Here is an 18,448-nt window from a genome sequence, read left to right on the forward strand (position 1 = left end):
GATAGGACAGGGTTCAGATCTGTTTTTCATAGGGTCGCTATGGTTTGTACTTGACTGAATCACACCTAATAACCACAACCACCTTCGAGATGAATCTTACCTCATCCTAGAATGAAGAAATATTTGTGTGTAACTTTCTTCTCCCCTTATGGTTGTGTGCTGTAGAATCGGAACGACCTCTAGCTGCCCCTCCAGCATGTTTTCAGAGCCCGGGAGGAGATTGCCCATCCTTCTTCTACACAGCAGCTGGTGGATTTAGACTGAAGAGCAGTTTCTTACCACTGGGCCACCAGAGCTCCCTGTTATGCTTACGGTACCACAGTAAAGTAGGTATCATTAGCCCTATGTTTTTATATAGGAAACTGATGACATAGTCCATACGGAGTTGAGCGGCTAACCCCAAAACGTCATGCCTATTTGGTGGTTTGACTCTACGACCAAGGGAGAAAGATGGGAAATTTTCTCCCATGTGCCTAAGAAACTTCTTCTTCTTGTCATTGATTCTCACCACTGGACCAATTGGTAGCATCGCGATGGATGGTGAAGAGACTGAGATTGTTCATAGCTTCAGTTTGCTCAGCTCCACGGTCTACACTCTTGGCATCAGCAGCCAGGAAATAAAAAAACATATTGCGATGGGAAAGTCTGCTGTTAGGGACCTCTCTAAAGTACTCAAGAGCAATGGTGTCTCTCTGGAGACTAAGGTGCACCTGATACAGGCCATGGTCTTTGCAATCACTTGTTATGCATCAGAGAGTTGGACAATAAATAAGGAGGATAGAAGGAGAATTGACGCCTTTGAGCTGTGGTGCTGGGGAAGAGTATTGAATGTATCATGGACTGCTAGGAAAACAAACAGATTCATCCTAGAGAGGGTTAAACCAGGCTGCTCCTTGGAGGCAAGGATTCTGGGGCTTCGTCTGACATACTTTGGACATGTTGCCAGAAGGGAAGAGTCCTTGGAGAGGGACATCATGCTTGGGAGGGTGGAGGGACAGCGCAGGAGGGGAAGACCCTCTATGAGGTGGATTGATTCAGTGACTGGGGTAATCGGGATGGGTGTGTCAGAGGCAGTGCGGTTGGCACAGGACAGAGCAGAGTTTAGGGCTGTTGTTCGTAGGGTCACTATGAGTCGCAAACGACTCGACGACACATAACAACAACAACAACAACAAGCCTAAGAAACTCAGTGGAGGACGAGCTCTGAGCTGGGTCTGATTTGATGACAATGAGTAAGTGAGCGAATGATGTTTTTATAGATGGAAACTGAGGCTGTAAAAGTTTATTAAGTAGCCTGCTCAAAGTCACACAGCTGATGCGAAAATTTAACCCATATGCTAGCCTGTCTTCAAAACTAGGATACTGGCCATGGGACTATGTCACACAGCTCAAGCAAACCTCAGCTGAGTTCCACTCATGGGACAAACTTTCTCAGGATATCTTTCTTTGGGGGGAAGTGATATGAAGGTGAATCGATTAATTGAAGGGTAAAGACATTTGAAAAAGAGTAAGAGCTGGGAATAGATACATATCTACAGCTTCATGTAGAGGAAACAAGAGGAGTTGTTGCTATTAATCACCACAAAGTGATTACTCTGATTGCTTCATTTGCTGATGCTGAAGTTGCTGGAATTTGCTGCGCTTTATTTGACCTTGTGGAGGGGGCTTTTTCTAGAAAAGTAAGGCCTAGGGTTTATGTTTTGATGGTTTTTATTGCCTGTAATTTTGGGCAGCCAAAATTATAAGGAATGTCGGTACATTAACGACAGAATTATGCAAGAATGGAAATGGAGTGGGGTGAGGAAATGGATTTATCAGACTATTTTCCAGAGAAAGTGCTGGACATAGTTAGAAGGAATTCTTTGATAAGCCGTTGGGGAGGGGTAGAGGATCTTCCACTAGCAGCTGTGTGACCTTGGCTTTCTCATCCTTTAAATGAGGATTACCCTGTCTTGTGGGGTTTTGTTTCAAAAAGTATGTGTGATAATTAGAAAATTTATAGCTTTTGTTATTACTTACTGTCAGGGTTCTGAGAATCTGGATTCTGTCCTTGTTTGCTTCTCTGAGATTACTCATCACCCTGTTGTTGCAAATTCCATTACTCTTCTCTTCAGTAGCACTTCTAGGCCTTCCTCCACGGACTCTCTCATCCCTGGTTTCTCATAGTCCCAGTTTCACAGTTCTCATACTTCCTCAACTATCCCCTCTCCAACTTTTGTAATGTATCTGTGATAAATATTTGTTGCTCTGTAAAAAATTGTCCGTTTAAATCAGTACATCTGATTCAGGTCATGGTCTTTCTGATCACTTGCGACACATCTGAGAGATGGACAATGAATAAAGATAACAGAAGAACTGACGCCTTTGAGATGTGGTGCTGGAGAAGAGCGCTGAACATCCCATGATGGCCAAATGAATAAAAAGCTATGTCTTGGAGAGAATGCAGCTGGAGTGCTCTTTAGAGGCAAGAATGGTAAGACTTCACCTCACATCCTTTGATCATGTTGTGAGAAGGGGCTATTTCATGGAGAGGGACATGATGCTGGAAACGGTGGAGGGTTAAGGAAGGATAGGAAGACCTTCAACCAGGTGGATTAACACAGTGACTGCCATAATGGGCTCTAATGTGTCAGGAAATGTGAAGATGGCACAGGATGGGACAGAGTTCATATCTGTCATTCACAGGGTCGCTATGAGATGCACTTGACTCAACGGCACCTAACAACAACAACAAACATAAAAAATTACTCATAGTTTAACTGCTTAATTTTTGTGAGTAGAGGACTTAGCTGAGGTAAAAATGTGGTAGCAGAGGACTCTGGTCTCCTGTAACTTCTTGAGGTATAGAGGAAATCACCATCAACCCAAATCTGATTCCTATGAGGTGAAAGTACTTCTTCTCTCCAACCTTTTTACCAACTCTGACACCAGTTGTTCCTCACACACATGATCTTCTGCGTCTCTGCTGGGTTTGATAATTCATTGCAGTGGTCATAAAGAACTTGTAAACTAAATTTATATTTACTAGTTTATTGGAAAAATAACAAGTCATAGTTTAGGATACAGTTCTTCAATTGGGACAGCTTCTTCTCAGACATGCCTACAGGCAGACCTCTCCCCGGACCCTTGGGCCTGGGCCTGGCTGCTGTCCTGCAAGCACTTTATACTGGGCAAGTGTTATAAAGCACTTTAACTCCATCAATAAGTGCCCAGAGGCACTGCGTCCTGCCAGCAAGCCTCTTTCCCCAAACCACCCAGCTTTCTCACTCTGTGGGCCTGCTGTGCCATTTCCTGTCAGGCTCTTGGTTTTACTTCCAGTTCTCTGCCCTATTCTCCACCAGCTTCTTCTTTTTTTTTTTCTCCACCAGCTTCTTGATACCTCAGGTAACAGTTCTCTGTTTCCTGGGTCTAGGAGGTTTTCAGCAGGAAGACCCCAGGTGCAAAGAATGTGCTTTAGCCCAGGCTCTTCTTTCTTGATGACTGCCTACACCCTCCTCCCCATACACACACTCCTGCATGGCTCATAGGAAGCTCCAGTGCATTCTCAAAGGTATGTGGTTCAAATCCACCAGAAGGATGGGTAATCTCCTCTTGTATAATTTACTGTCCCTGAAAACCTAGATGTTAAGGGTTTGGAGTTAGAGGAGTAAGGAGCTGGTCTATAGGTAAGGAGTTTCACTAGCAACTCCTTGCCTCTAGGCCACCAGAGCTCCCTTGTTCATGTTTCTAGGAAAGAAACATCATGCTTGGAAAAGTATAGGGTTTGTAGGGATGCGATCTTGTGTTTTCACCGTGAGCATGTTGCTTAGTTCCCAGTGATCTGTATATCTTCCAAGTTTTCATTTGTTGTTGATTTCTAATTTCATTTCACTGTAGTTTGATGGGCTCGCACATATCAGAGATTGAGAAGATGAGGCAGGGGAGGGCCAGGCTCGGATCTGTTGTTCATAGTCATTGTGAGTTGTAGTTGACTCCAGGGCACCTAACAACAATAACATGGTCACATGAGTTAGTCTCTAGGGGGTTGTGCTGCTATCCCAAAGACTGTCAGTTCAAATCTACCAGTTGCTCTGTGGGAGAAAGATGGACAGTTTTCTCCCTTGGTGATTTTATAGCCTCAGAAAGCCTGCTGGAGGGTCAACTATGAGTCAATTCAACCTTGACAGTATTGAGTTATTTATGAACAGAGAATGTTTTGTATTATTTCAGTTGTTTTATATGTATGACCTGTCATATGGTTTATTCTTGAGAACATTCCATATGTACTTGAAAAATACTATGCTGTTAGAGTGTTATAAATAGGTTAATGATGCTATTGAAGTCTTCTTTATTCCAATGCAAATTTTAGTTTGTTGTCCTATTATTGTTGCTTATTTTATTCTCTATCTTCCCCTCTCCTTTTTTGCTGGTAACCACAAATGTGTTTGTTTGTTTGTTTCTATGGATAGATTCACCTATTCTAGGTATTTTACATAAGTGATATCATAGAATGAGTATTTGTCCTTTTGTGTCTGACTCATTTAAATGAACATAATGTCTTCAAGGTTCATCTATGTGGTGATGTCTAGCAGGGCTTCAATAAATACTTGATTGGTTTAAAAAGAAGAGTATAGGGTTGGTGAGAGAGAGAAAGACCCTCAACCAGATGGATTGACACTGTGGCTGCAGCAATGGGCTCAAGTGTGTCAGAGATGATGAGGATGGCACAGGCTTCAAATCTGTTGTTCATGGGGTCACCGTGAATCGTATTTTAATGGATAGCACCTAACAACAATCAGTTGTTATTGTTGTTGCTGTTAGGTGCCGTTGAGTCAAGTATGATTCATAGTGACACTATGAACAACAGATCTGAACCCTGTTCTATCCTGCTCCATACTCACACTTCCTGACACACATGAGCCCATTGCAGCAGTCACCGTTTCAATCCAACAACAATAAGAAGGATGGCAAAATTGACCAATCCTCTCATTCGCAATCTATGGTCTCAACACCCCAAATAGTGCCATGAACTTTATTTGCATACTTATCAAACTGTCCAATATCCTTGGTGGGCCACAACTACCTCATTTGCATAATTCCACTCAATCATTTGATGAGTGTTACAAGACTATATGGAGAAAGGCCATTTAAAAGTGATCCATTACACCACAGCTGGGGTGATTTGGCTCCCAATTTCTTATGAAATTACATAGGTGGCCTCATACACACACCAAGGGTGTTTATTCTCCACATCCACCCTTGACACTGTAGTGCCCCTGAATGACTTCCCTGACCATCTAGATTCTAAAGAACCTCAAGTCTGCATCTTTCCAAAATCATTCTTTCAGGCTCCTCCCCTTTTCTTTTTTATCCAATTAGTGATTGCCAAGAACTGTTAAGGTTTCATTTGTATACGTTTTCCATGTCTTTTTTTAAAATTTATTTTGAAAACCCACACCTGAAGAAAGGCTGAAAGTGAAATGATCCCCATTTACTAGATTACATTCATCTAGATTCACAGTCACCAAAGTTGTGAATTACATTTTCTTTTTCCCCTCTATATGTAAAGGAGTGTCTGTGCTTATAAAACATACACACACACACACACGTAAGAAAAATTAGAGTAAAGGTATAAATATTTTGACACTTCATCTCTAAATGTTTCCTAAGACTAAGGACATTTTTCTCTATATGCAATACCATCATTACCCTCAGAACCAATTCCTATTGATTTAATTTTATTTTCAACATTTCTAGTCACAGATTTTTTTTTCCTAGGGCACAATTGTCCTTTATCTTTGATGGTGTAATCTTCTAACTAGTCTGCTGGCTTCATCTTATCCTTTCAGCAATGCCTGCTGCAATCAGAGTGTTGTAAAATGTTTCTTCTTATTGTTGATTGAACTGTGTCCCACCCTTAATATATGTGGCGTCTTGGTCAGGACATGATTCCTAGTGGTTTGGACATTATGTAATGATGCAAACTAAAAAAAAAAAAAAGCAAACCCCTCATTGTTGATGAGTCAGAACTGACTCATAGTTGACTCTCCAGTGGATTTTCAGAGACTGAATTACACAGAAGGAAATTGTCTGTCTTTCTCCTTCCAAACTGACAGTAGATTTGAACCAAATGCCTTTGAGTTGGCAACACATCTCCTTACCCATTAGGCCACCAGAGCTCCTGAATGATGGGCAGTGTTAGTTATATAATGAAACTCTTCATGATATGATCAGGTGTTACAAGCCAATAAATTATAAATGGATTAAGGGCATTGTATCCCACTTTTAATTATATCTTAGCCTTAATTCAGGTTGATTCAGGTGGGAGAGGGGTTTCTCCAGAGTCTTATCTTACAAAAGGTAAAAGGAGAGAGAAGTGAGAAGAAAGAAGAGGCAGGATCCAAGTTTGTTCTTTTTATCCAGATGTCTTTTGTTTTTAAGATTGATGCCAAAACACAGGGAGACCTCCAAAGAATGTTGGACAACAGTGACACAACCTTTCCCTGGAGTGGCCAAACGGAACTTGGACTTTCAGCTTCCTAAACTGTGAGAGAGTGAAAAAGAGATTGAGGCTGTTAACAGTTACAGCTTGCTCAACTCCACAATCAACACTCTTGGCACCAGCAGTCAGGAAATCAAAAGATGAATTGAATTGCACTGTCAGAGACTTCTCCAGAGTACTGAGAAGCAATGATGTCAGTCTAAAGACTAAGGTGCACCTGATCCTGGACATGATCTTCGCAATTACTTGCTATGTATTAGCGAGCTGGACAGGACTAAGGATGACAGAAAAAGAATCGATGCCTTTGAGTTGTGGTGCCGGAGCAGAGTCTTGAACATACTGTGAACCACCAAGAAAGCAAATATGTCTGACCTGGAGAGAGTGAAACCAAGTTTCTCCTTGGAGGTGAAGATTTTGAAGCTCCCTCTCATTTACTTTGGGCATGTGGCCAGGAGGGACCAATCCTTGGAAAAGGACATCACACTTGGAAGGGTAGAGGGACAATGCAGGAGAGGAAGACCCTGAATGAGATGGATTGATACAGTTACTGGGGCGTTGGGGATAGGTGTGTCAGAGACAGTGAGACTGGCTCAGGGCAGGGCAAGGTTCAGAGCTGTAGTACATAGGGTCACTATGACTCACAGGCAACTCGACAGGACATAACAACAACAACAACGAAAAATAAGTTACTTCTTCACTCAACATTTTTCAATGCAACAATATCTCAAAACAACAGAACGGAACATTGTGGCTGTCAAGTAGATTCAGACTGATGACAGTCCTTTATGTTAGACAGCAGAACTGCGGTGCAGGGTTTTCTTGACTGTAATCTTTAATGAAAGCAGAGAGCTGACTCTTTTGCCCATGGCGCCACCACATAGGTTCCAAATCCTGGCTTTTAGGTGAGCAGTCAAACTATTCACAAAATCTTGGAAATGAAATTTTTGGTGCACCTGATACAGGCCATGGTCTTTGCAATCACTTGCTATGCATCAGAGAGGTGGACAATGACTAGGGAAGATAGAAGGGGAATTGATGCCTTTGAGCTGTAGTGCTGGAGAACAGTATTGACTGTACCATGGACTGCTAGGAGAACAAACAGTTTTGTCCTGGAGAAGGTGAAGCTGGAATGCTCCTTGGAGGCAAGGATTCAGAAGCTTCGTCTGACATATTTTGGGCATGTTCTAAGGAGGGACCGGTCCTTGGAGAGGGAGGTCATGCTTGGGAGGGTAGAGGGACAGCACAGGAGAGGAAGACCCTCGATGAGATGGATTGATTCAGTGACTGGGGTAATGTGGGTAGGTGTATCAGAAACAGTTTGATAGAGCAGGGTTTAGGGTTGTTGTACATATGGTTGCTATGAGTAGCAGGCAACTCAACAGCACTTAATAACAACCACCATTACCGCACTTTAAAGTGTTAAAGGAAAAAGGTGAAATTAATTTTAAAAATACAGTGTCATAGTCACATATATGCAATATCTTAAAGATTATTCATGAGATAGCTTGCATTCTTCTTTCTTACTAAGTTCTCAAATTCAGTCATGCATTTAGTACCTCTCAGTGCAGAGGTACAAGCTCTGGTGGCTTAGTGGTGAGAAGCTGCACTGTCATCTCAAAGGCAGGCCATTCTAATCCTCCCAACTGCTCAATGGGAGAAGGATGTGCAATCCCCTCCTGTGCAATTACTGCCTCTGAAATCCTGCTGGCGGGTCAGCTATGGGTTGGTTCCAACTCAATGGTACACAATAACAAGAGCTACATTTTCAATAGACTCTCAAAAACTCATTGCTGTCAAGCTGGAAGTGACTCATGGTTCACTCTGCTCACTGGTCAGCAGTTTCCAAGGCTGTTAATCATAAATGACAAGAGATTGTCCATATTTCTCAAGATTCTCCTCAATAACAACTCTTAGCCATTGAGTCTGAACCTGTGCACAGCTGACGCTCCAGAGAGGTTTAGAAGCTGTAAGTTGCACAGGAGGCGATTGCCCTTCTACCTCCTGCAGAGCAGCTGGATTCAAACCTCTTGCCTTTGGGTTGGCAGCACAACTCCTTAACCACTAGGCCACTAGCACTCCCTTTCAGTTCCATCTTTGAGTTCACAGCCTAATCCCTACAGACCAGAAACTCAGGGTATGTGCAATGGGAAAGCATCTAATCCTTTCTCAGTTGATACATTTTGATTAATTCAGGTAAACTACAATGGAAAGTTCAGTTCCCCATCCCCCCTAGCCAGAATTCAAGTGTTCCATAACCAGAGGTGGCTTGCAGCTTTTAAAATAGATCTAAGACAAAGCTTCTTAAAATCAGATCCTGGGTCGCCCATGGGCCCTTGAGACACTTCCATGGCATCTGTGAAGTCAAACAATTTTCACAATAATAAAAAGCAGTTCTGTTTTCACTTTCATTCACTCACATGTTACCATCCAGGTGCCCAGAGACAACCTGGCATATTATATATAATAGATTGAATGCAGAAGAAGATGTGAACATCTATAGTCTTCTTCAATTCAGTCAGATATTATTAGATTTCTCAAAATGTAAAACGATGAGACTCTTCTTGCTAATTTAAAAAAAAATTCTTGTGATTTCAGTGAAAGTTTACCAAGCAAATTGGTTTTCAATTCAACAATTCATGACATTGGCTGCAACCCTCCCATTATAACAGCTAACAGTGCTCTCCCCACTTCCACCCTGTGTTTCTCATTTCCATTCATCCTTTTGCCTTTTCCCCTTCTTACCTTGCAAGCTTTATCTCAGGGCAAATACTACCAGCAGCTGGTCCATGGGAGAAGGACAGGCAATCTCCTCCTGTGGGATAAACTGCCTCTGAAAACCTGCGGGAGGGTCAGCCATGGGTTGGTTCTGACTTGATGGCTAACAACAACAACAACAATTGATTGTCCTAAAGAGTGCATTCCTCTCTGGTCATCTTATTTTACTCTTATTGCCTTTGAAATGGGACTGACTCATAGCTGATTTCCAAGGCTGTAAATGCCACAAGTGGAGATTGCCCATACAGCTCCCATGGAGCCCCCTGTAGCTTCAAATTGCCAGAAAGGTGTGTGGCCTTTGAGTTAGCAGCACAAATCCCTATGAAGTAGGACTGCACCATGAGAGTTCCTTGATCATATACTTGTCTATGGGGCCAGTCCTCGGGCGGGGTGGGGGTGGGGGACATTCAGAGAAAAGTCAAGAGGGTCAGAGAAAGATGGGAAGAACTGAAGCAAGAGGGATTGCTATAGTGACTGCAAGGATATCCTGGGTCATATCAGGGACCACGAGGACTATGCAGGATAAGGCAAGGTTTTGATCTATTGTTTTTAGGGTTGCTACAAGTCATATCTGCAGCAGGGGTTTCTAGTACCTTTTAAGCAAGGTAGGTTTACCTGCATGATGTAGGAGTCTTTCCTGATGCATATTCTTTTTTATAAAGTCCAGGTTCTCAGATTGAAATTGCAGTTATTTCTGCTTTGTTCACAATAGCAAAGAGTTGGAAACAACTCTGGGTCCCATCAGCAAATGAATAGATAGAGAAGCTGTGGTATATTTACACAATGGAATATTATGCAGCACTGAAAAACAAAGGACTCATGAAATATTATACAAAATGGGTGACCCTGGAGGACATTATGCTGAGTGAAATATCTCAGTCACAAAAGGAAAAATACTGCATAGTGCCACTGTTTTAAACAGGACTGACATGGGGGTTGGGGGGGAACTAAGAAAAGAGGGGCTAAACAATGTACATGGCATTGAAACTAATGAGGTAGAGAACTATATAAAAGGAGTATATAATTAGGTATTATTGGCATGACAAGAGCCCAGAATAAGAGCTGCATAGTGAAGTGGACTGGGGTGAGGGGGAACACTGTATAACAATGAAAAAAAATTTTCCCAAAGAAAAAAGTGAACTGGAGGGGGTGGAAGGAGAGCAAGAAGGAAAATGTGCAAAAATTAACTAATAAAAAGTCAAGCTCTCTATAAACTTTCATTAAAATAAATTTTAAAAAAAGAAATTGCCAATTATTTTACTTGGATCCGCAGTCAACACCCTTGATACCAGCAGTCAAAAAATCAAGACATTTTACATTGGAAAAATCTGTTGTCAAGGACCTCTCCAAAGTGCTGAAGAGCTAAGGTGCACCTGATCCAAGCCATGCTCTTTTCAATTACTTCCTATGCAGCTAAAGTTAGACGATAGCTAAGGATGACAGAAGAGCTGATGCTTCTGAGCTGTGGTGTTAGAGAATATTGAATAGCCTGTGGACTACCAAAAGAGCAAATAGATACGTCTTGGAGAAACTGCACCCAGAGTGTTCCTTGGAGGCTAGGATGGTAAAACTTGATCTCACATCCTTTGAGTATGTTGCTAGTAGGGGCCATTCCTTGGAAAAAGACTTGATGCTTGGAAAGGTGGAGAGTCAGCCAAGGAAGAGAAGACCCTCAAAGAGATGGACTGACATACTGACTGTAACAATGGGTTCAAATACATCAGAAATGATGAGGGTGGCAGGAAAGGTCAGAGTTCAGATCTGTTGTTCATAGGCTCACTATGAGTCATAGTTCCTCAAAGGCATCGAACAACAACAATTGTGTGTGTGGAAGTGAATCACTAGAGAGGCAGGGGCGGTGATTTTAGTCCCAAGCCTGAGTGATGACTAAGGTCTAGAGTCTTGGGAGTTCCAACAGCCTCTATCAGATCAATAAACCTCCTCCTTTCTGATGATTTTGAGCTTTGGTCCACATTTTTCTCCCACTGTGCTGGGTGTCTTCCACTGTGATCCTTTTCAGAGTGGTCAGCAGTGGTAACGAGACATCATCTTCTGGTCCCAGGGTCACAGAGACTGAAGCCCATGTGATCCCTTCATCCTTTGGACTAAAACCCTTAACTTTCTTAACTCTTCTTTGTTGTGTTGGGAACAGACCAGAAGTTATACCTTAGAGTCACTATTTTGGCTTTGAAATAAAATTTCCCCCCTTAAGATTACATAAATGAATCATTATATAATAGAATAATACTTATTATTTTTAAGTGAATTAGTAAACAACACTTTCCTAGTTTTAATATTTGACACAGTCTATTGACAGATAAAACCCTCAAAGTCAAAAGCTCTTTTTTTTTTTGGAACAATTTTTTTTTTCCTTAAATTGGTTTGCAAACAATCATTCATAAACATTGTTTTTCATTCATGTACATTGTGGGTTATACAATCATTCATATGTTGTTAGGTGATCTACCTAATCCTGCTCTAACCTGTGCCATCCTCACACTTCCTGACACATAAGAGACCATTGTAGCAGTTACCATGTCAACTCATCTGGTTGAAGGGCTTCTTCTCCCTTCCCAGCATCATGTCCTTCTCCAAGTTAAAGCCCATCCTAAACATGCCTACAGAGAGAGCACTTTGGCTGCACCCTTTCCAACACATATCTGTTCACTCTCTTGGCCGTCCAAAAGATGTTCAGCGCTCTTCTTCAATACTGCAGCTCAAAGGCATCAATTTTTTTTCTGTCATCCTTATTTTCTGTCTAGCTTTCATATGCATAGCAAGTAATTGGAAAGATGATGGCCTGAACCGGATGCACCTTAGTCCTCAAACCGACATCATTACTGCTCAACAGTTTGGAGAAGTCCCTAACTGCAGACTTTCCCCATGCAATATGTCTCCTTATTTCCTGACTGCTGGTACCAAGGATGTTAATTGTGGATCCAACCAAGATTCGAAGCTGTTGACAGTTTCAAATCTCCTCTCCATCTACCATGACTTGCTTTGGCAGCATGTATAATAAACTATACTGAAAGAATTAATATATATTGTGTTTTTTTATGTAATTAATTACTATTGATCTAGTCCATTATCACTCATTTTTAAAAAAAATTTTACTTTATTAATTTTAATGAACATTTACAGAGATTTTGGATTTCCATTCATTGTTGCATTTTTTTCCCTGCCCATCCCTCCCCCCAGTTAGCTCTTCTCTTTGAAAAGTAAAAGAAAAAATCCTTTTACATTTTTAAAATTGTGATTTTAACGAAAGCTTACAGAAAAGTTGGATTTTCATTCATTCATTGCTTACCTTTTCCTCCCTACCCCCAAAGTTGACTTTTTTTTTAAAAAACCAAAACATTCATTCATTCTTTCATAATTTCCTCCCTCCGCACATACCCCCTCCCCACCCCAAGTCCACTTTGATATATACCTTGTATTCTGGGCTATTGTCATATAACTAATGTCTAATCCCATATTCCTTGTAAACAGTTCCTTCCTTAATCCATTCCAATGCAGTGTTCATTATTTATTCCCTGATATCTTAGTTTCCCCCAGCCCTCCATGTCAGTCCTGTTTTATAACAGTGGTATCGCCCATCTTCTCAAGTCCTCATTGGATCTTTCCTATTCCTCTACCACACCCCCACCCACTAACTTCTGCTATCCCAGTGATTTCCCCCTTTTCTACTTTTTCTACTCCCCTTTCCCTTTTGGACATTTATACAAATCTTGCTGCATTATCTTCCTATTTTCACAGTAATGGTCTTATGCAGTATTTGTCCTGATGTGACTGAGTTATTTCACTCAACATAATGCTTTCTAGACTCTTCCCTGTTAAACAGTATTTCACAAAATCATTGTTCATTAGTCAAAATTAAAAATTCTTTGAAGTCTACAATAATTTTTAAGAGTGAAAAATGCTCTTTTGAGTCTCACCTAACTCTCTACCTCCTTTCTTGTGATTTCCTCTCCTCCATCACATATTTTGCTTGAACTTCTGGTTCCAGACAAGATCCATCTCCCAAGACACACTCCTCCCTATTCCCCCCACTAAGTACAATAAAAATGCTAGACACTATATGCTAAATAAGAAGATCCAGAAAGGTAGGGAAGAGGGGGACCTCAGGACACAAGGAACAATGTGTGACAGGTTCTCAGCAGAGACCTGGTTAGGAGGCTGAACTTCCCACCTGGGACAGCAGTGATGACGCTCCCTTCCTACGACCCTAACCCTCAGGGGTCCAACACTGAGTGAGGAACCTGGACTTCTACCTCCACCTGGCAATAATGAGTCAGCTTCTCACTTCCCCCACCAGTGAGGTATCAAAGCAGACCTGTTAAAATAGGATTTAAGTAAAATCCAGAATCTCACAGCATAATACCAGAAACATCCAGGGTACAATTACAAGGCACTTGTAATAACAAGAAGCAGAAAAATCTCAGCTCAAATGAGAAAAGACAATTAACAGACACCAACACCAGATGACAGAGATGTCGGAATGATCTGACAAAGATTTAAAAACAGCTATCGTTAAAAATGCTTCAGTGAGCAATTAGAACATGCTTGAAACAAATGAACAAGTGGAGAGTCTCTCAACAAAGAAGTAAAAGGGTATAAAGAAAAATTATATACTTCACTTAAGCCTTAAAAGAACCACTTACATTTCTGGAACTACCACCTTCGCTTTGGTGCTAAGCCCTTCCTCTCTCTCTCCCTGGAACATTTATTTCTATCCTCTTCTCTTTCAAAATCCAGCTTGCCAAATAGCACTTCTGGGAACCTCTCGTGGCTGTCACTCAAAATTTCCCGCAAGTGGCCTTGTCACTCAAGACTTGCCACACCAAAACATTGATGCTGTTGACGCTGTTGGGTGTCCTTAAGTCAATTTCAACTCTTAGGAACCCAGTGTGACAAAGTGGATCTACACTATAGGGTGTTTGTTCTTAGCTGTCATCACAGGAGCAGATCACCAGGCCCTTTCTCACAGAGCCGATGGTTGAGTTCCAACCAGTGCCTTTGTGTTGACAGCTGAACACTGGGCCATTTGGGCCACCTGGGTTCTGAAAGCATTTTATACTCGCTGCTAATGGTCCCTGCTGTCATCTGTCCCTCCGACCCCCACCCAGTGTCGAGTTGATCGACAGGCTTGTCTCTTATTCCAGGTGCCTGGCATAGTACTTGACATAAACACTCAAGAAATGTGTTGAATAAATGAATAAATTAATGAATAAACAGAAACTCATCAGTGGCTCCCCATATTCTGTTGAATAAGATTAACCTCAATGATGAAGCTTTACATGCTCTGCACAAAGCAGAACACACTGGCCTTGTTGCCCTTGGCTTTCCTTCCTGCACTCTACTTTTCTGCCATACTGGAAAACACAGGCTCTTCTGAAAGTACCTTATTCTTGTTATTTGTTTTTGCTGTGTACCATCACATCACCTGCGACTCATAGCGACCCTAAGTACAACAGCCTTAAACCCTATCTATCCTGTGCCAAACTTATTGTCTCTGACACATCTACCCCCATTACCCCAGTCACTAAATCAATCCATCTCATCAATGGTCTTCCTATCTTGTGCTGTCTCTCCACCCTCCCAAGCATGACATCCCTCTCCAAGGACTGGTCCCTCCTTGCAGCATGTCCAAATTATGTCAGACGAAGCTTCAGAATCCTTGCCTCCAAGGAGCAGCCTGCTTTAACCCTCTCTAGGATGAACCTGTTTGTTCTCCTAGCAGTCCATGGTATATTCAATACTCTTCTCCAGCACCACAGCTCAAAGGCATCAATTCTCCTTCTATCATCCCTAGTCATTATCCAGCTTTCTGAATAGCAATTAATTGCAAAGACCATGACCTGGATCAGGTGCACCTTAGTCTCCAGACTGACATCTTTGCTCTTCAGTACTTTGGAGAGGTCTCTGATAGCAGACTTCCCCCATATAATTTCTCTTTTGATTTCCTGGCTGCTGGTACCTAAAGTGTTGATTGTGGAGCCAAGCAAACTAAAGCTGTTAACAATATCTTCACCATTTATCATGATGCTGCCAGTTGGCCTAGTGGTGAGAATCTTTGTTTTCTTGATGTTGAGCTTCAATCCATATTGAAGACTGCAGTCCTTGACCTTATTCTTGCCCAGCTCCATATATCATTTATAGTTGCCTTTCAACCTGAAGTGGCCTCATTTATTTTTGCCATGAGAATCTCGTCCATTTTCAGAACTATACCCAGATACTAGAGAGGTCTGGTGGGCTGGTGGGTAAGAAGTTGTACTGCCAACCCAAAGGCATGTGGTTCAAATCCACCAGCTGTTCCACAGGAGAAACATGAGCAGTCTTCCCCTGCCCCTGCCTTATGCAATTTACTGCCTCTGAAAACCTGCTCAAGGGTCAGCTATGAGTCGGTTCCAACTTGACGACAGTGTGATGGTGACGACCTAGATACTACTACCTGTGCATGACACAGGTGGCCCCATGTGGAGACATAGCTGTGAGGGTTAAGGCTGTGTGATTCTCTGGTTTGATATTTCTGTAACAAGGCAACGCAGTAGTTACCTAATGATGCAATTATCTCCCATGGTGTAATCTGATGTGATCAGCCTTGATCCAATATAAGAGAATACAGTTAGAGTGGTCTATTCAGTTTTCTGCTCTGGCTCTGAGAACTGGACAATGAATAAGAATGATAGGAGAATAATTGATGCCTGTGAGTTGTGGTGCCGGAGTACTGAATATCCCATGGACTTCAGAAGAATAAACAGATTTATCTTGGAGAAGGTGAAGCCAGATTGCTCCTTGGAAGCAAGGATGGTGAAGCTCCATCTGGCATGCTTCGGCCATGTTTCTAGGAGAAAGGATAATCCTTGGAGAAAGACATCATGCTTGGAAAGATGGAGGGAGGAAGAAGGAGGGGAAGACCTAACCAGGTGGATTGACACAGTGACTGCAGCAATGAGCTTGAGCGTGTCAGAGATTGTGAGGTTGGCACAGAATAGGACAGAATTCCGCTCTATTGTTTATAGGGTTACTGTGAGTCATACTCAACAGCCCATAATAATAATGATGCAATGCCTTTAATTTGGTCCCAACCTTGATCCAATGTAGAGAATGTATCTTCAGGGGGAAAAAAGACAGATAGACAGACAGACATAGTTGATTGGGATCCTTTGCTTGCTTAGACTTGAGCTAGTGACCTGTCTTATTGCCTGTTGATCTTGAATTTATCAGCCGCTGACATATGTTTCCTTTCTGAAACCAGCTGTCTATTGCTTTACCTGCTAATCTTGTGTTCATCAGTTCCTGCAGCAACAGGAGTCAGGAGAAGCCTCTCATGGTGCCAGCCTCTAAAAGTGCATGATCTAGGGGAGCTCTGGTGGCCTAGTGGCAAGAAGCTGCACTGCAATCCCAGAGGCGCACGGTTCGAATCCACCAGATGCTCTGCCGAGGAAGGAGGGACAATCTCCTCCTGTATCAGTCAGATCTGATTTGACGGTACACGCACACACACAAATAATAAAATAAAAAAAAAATAAAAGTGCATGATCTATTTCTACCTCTCTCTAATCCAGCCATGAAAATGGCATTTCACGTTGTCTTTTCTTTTGTTATTTCTCCCCCCCTTTTTTTTTTTTTGCTTTGCATTTGTTTTGTTTGTGTTTTAATGAACTTAAAGTATCACTGCCAATGATTTTAGACTCCGTGTTCAGATAAAACCATCCCTTCTTTATCTTTGCCTCTGCATCTGCCTCTTTGCATCCAGCACAATCCCTTGCTGTGTCCTGAGTCTCAGTGTCCTTTCTGAGGTCACATTGTATGTCTGTGCATATTATGTAAAACCCATTCTTTAGCTTTTACACACTGTCTCAGTTTTGGACAGTAAGTGCTTATTAAATGTTAGCCACTGTCATTGTCATTGTTAATGCCATCTGAATAAAGGACTAGAGGGAACCCATCCTGCTAACTCCACCTTCAACGCATCTTTAGAATGCCACTTCATCTCACCATTTCTGACCATATCACCTCCTCCCCACCATGATCGTTTCTGTTGCGACCATCGCTAGATTCACCTGCTTGCCTGTTCTCCATTCTTAACCCTGTAGCAGTGTTTCCTCCTCAGGAGCCAGCAGCAGCTTTGAAAGCAGAAATTCCAGTCTCATCACTTCTTAGTTTAAACACCTCCATTGGATTTCCTATCTATTACTATGAATCCAGACTCCCTAAGAGGCTAAAAGGTCTAAGGTGGCTTGGCCTGTCTCTCATCAGACTCTTCTCCCGTCACTTCCACCCACTCCTCCCCCCACAACGATGCACCTCGATGGTCTTCTTAGCCGTCTTCATACATAGCTTTTCCCTTTTGCCAGGGTTTACAGCATAAGGCTTTCTTTGCACTTGCTCTGCCTGTGACACAGAGCCTGCTCCTTCCCCAGAGTCGGGTGAAATAAGAACTGAACTGTTACTTCCCTGAGCTTTACCTTCATATATAAAATATGAGCCCTTCATTGATGTTAAAGAACATACAAGGTTCACTGCCTATCCCCAGCCTCTAGACTGGTGCATGACATACAGTAGGCATTTAATAGTACTTGTTGAATGACTGAATGGCGAGTCTGAATCCCTTAGGCTTTAAGAACAGAAGCAAGCATCCCATTGCAGAAATGATCAGCTTACCATTTGTATTTTTGTGAAGAGGAGATGTAAGGTTGTCTGCCTAGAAGGGATGGGATGACTTTTTGTCCAGATCTTCCTAATTATTCACTCTGGTGAAAATCTGGTATATGAAGAGGTCAAGTAGACAATGCAGTACCCCAGAATCAGGATTTTCCTATCCAATTAATTCCTATGCATCTGATAGTTGAACACTGAATAAGGATGACAGAAGAACCAATGCCTTTGAGTTTTGGTGTTGGAGAAGAGTCCTGAATATTCTATGGACAGGCAAAAGAACAAACAAGGCTGGCTTCGAGGAACAAGGCTGGCTTGGAGGAAGTACAACCACGGTGTTCCTCAGAGGCAGAGATGGTGAAACTTTGTCTCACATACTTCGAGTATAGGGTCAGGAGGGGTCAGCCCTTGGAAAAAGACATCTTTTTGGGAAAGGTGGAGGGTCAGAGAAAGAGAGGAAGAGCCTAAATGAGATGGACTGATACGGCGACTGTAACAATGGGCATAACTACATCAAACGTGGTGACCGTA

Source organism: Elephantulus edwardii, unplaced genomic scaffold (genome assembly GCF_000299155.1).
Source record: "Elephantulus edwardii isolate Elephantulus edwardi_28Jun2011 unplaced genomic scaffold, EleEdw1.0 scaffold00063, whole genome shotgun sequence".
Lineage (NCBI taxonomy): Eukaryota > Metazoa > Chordata > Mammalia > Macroscelidea > Macroscelididae > Elephantulus > Elephantulus edwardii.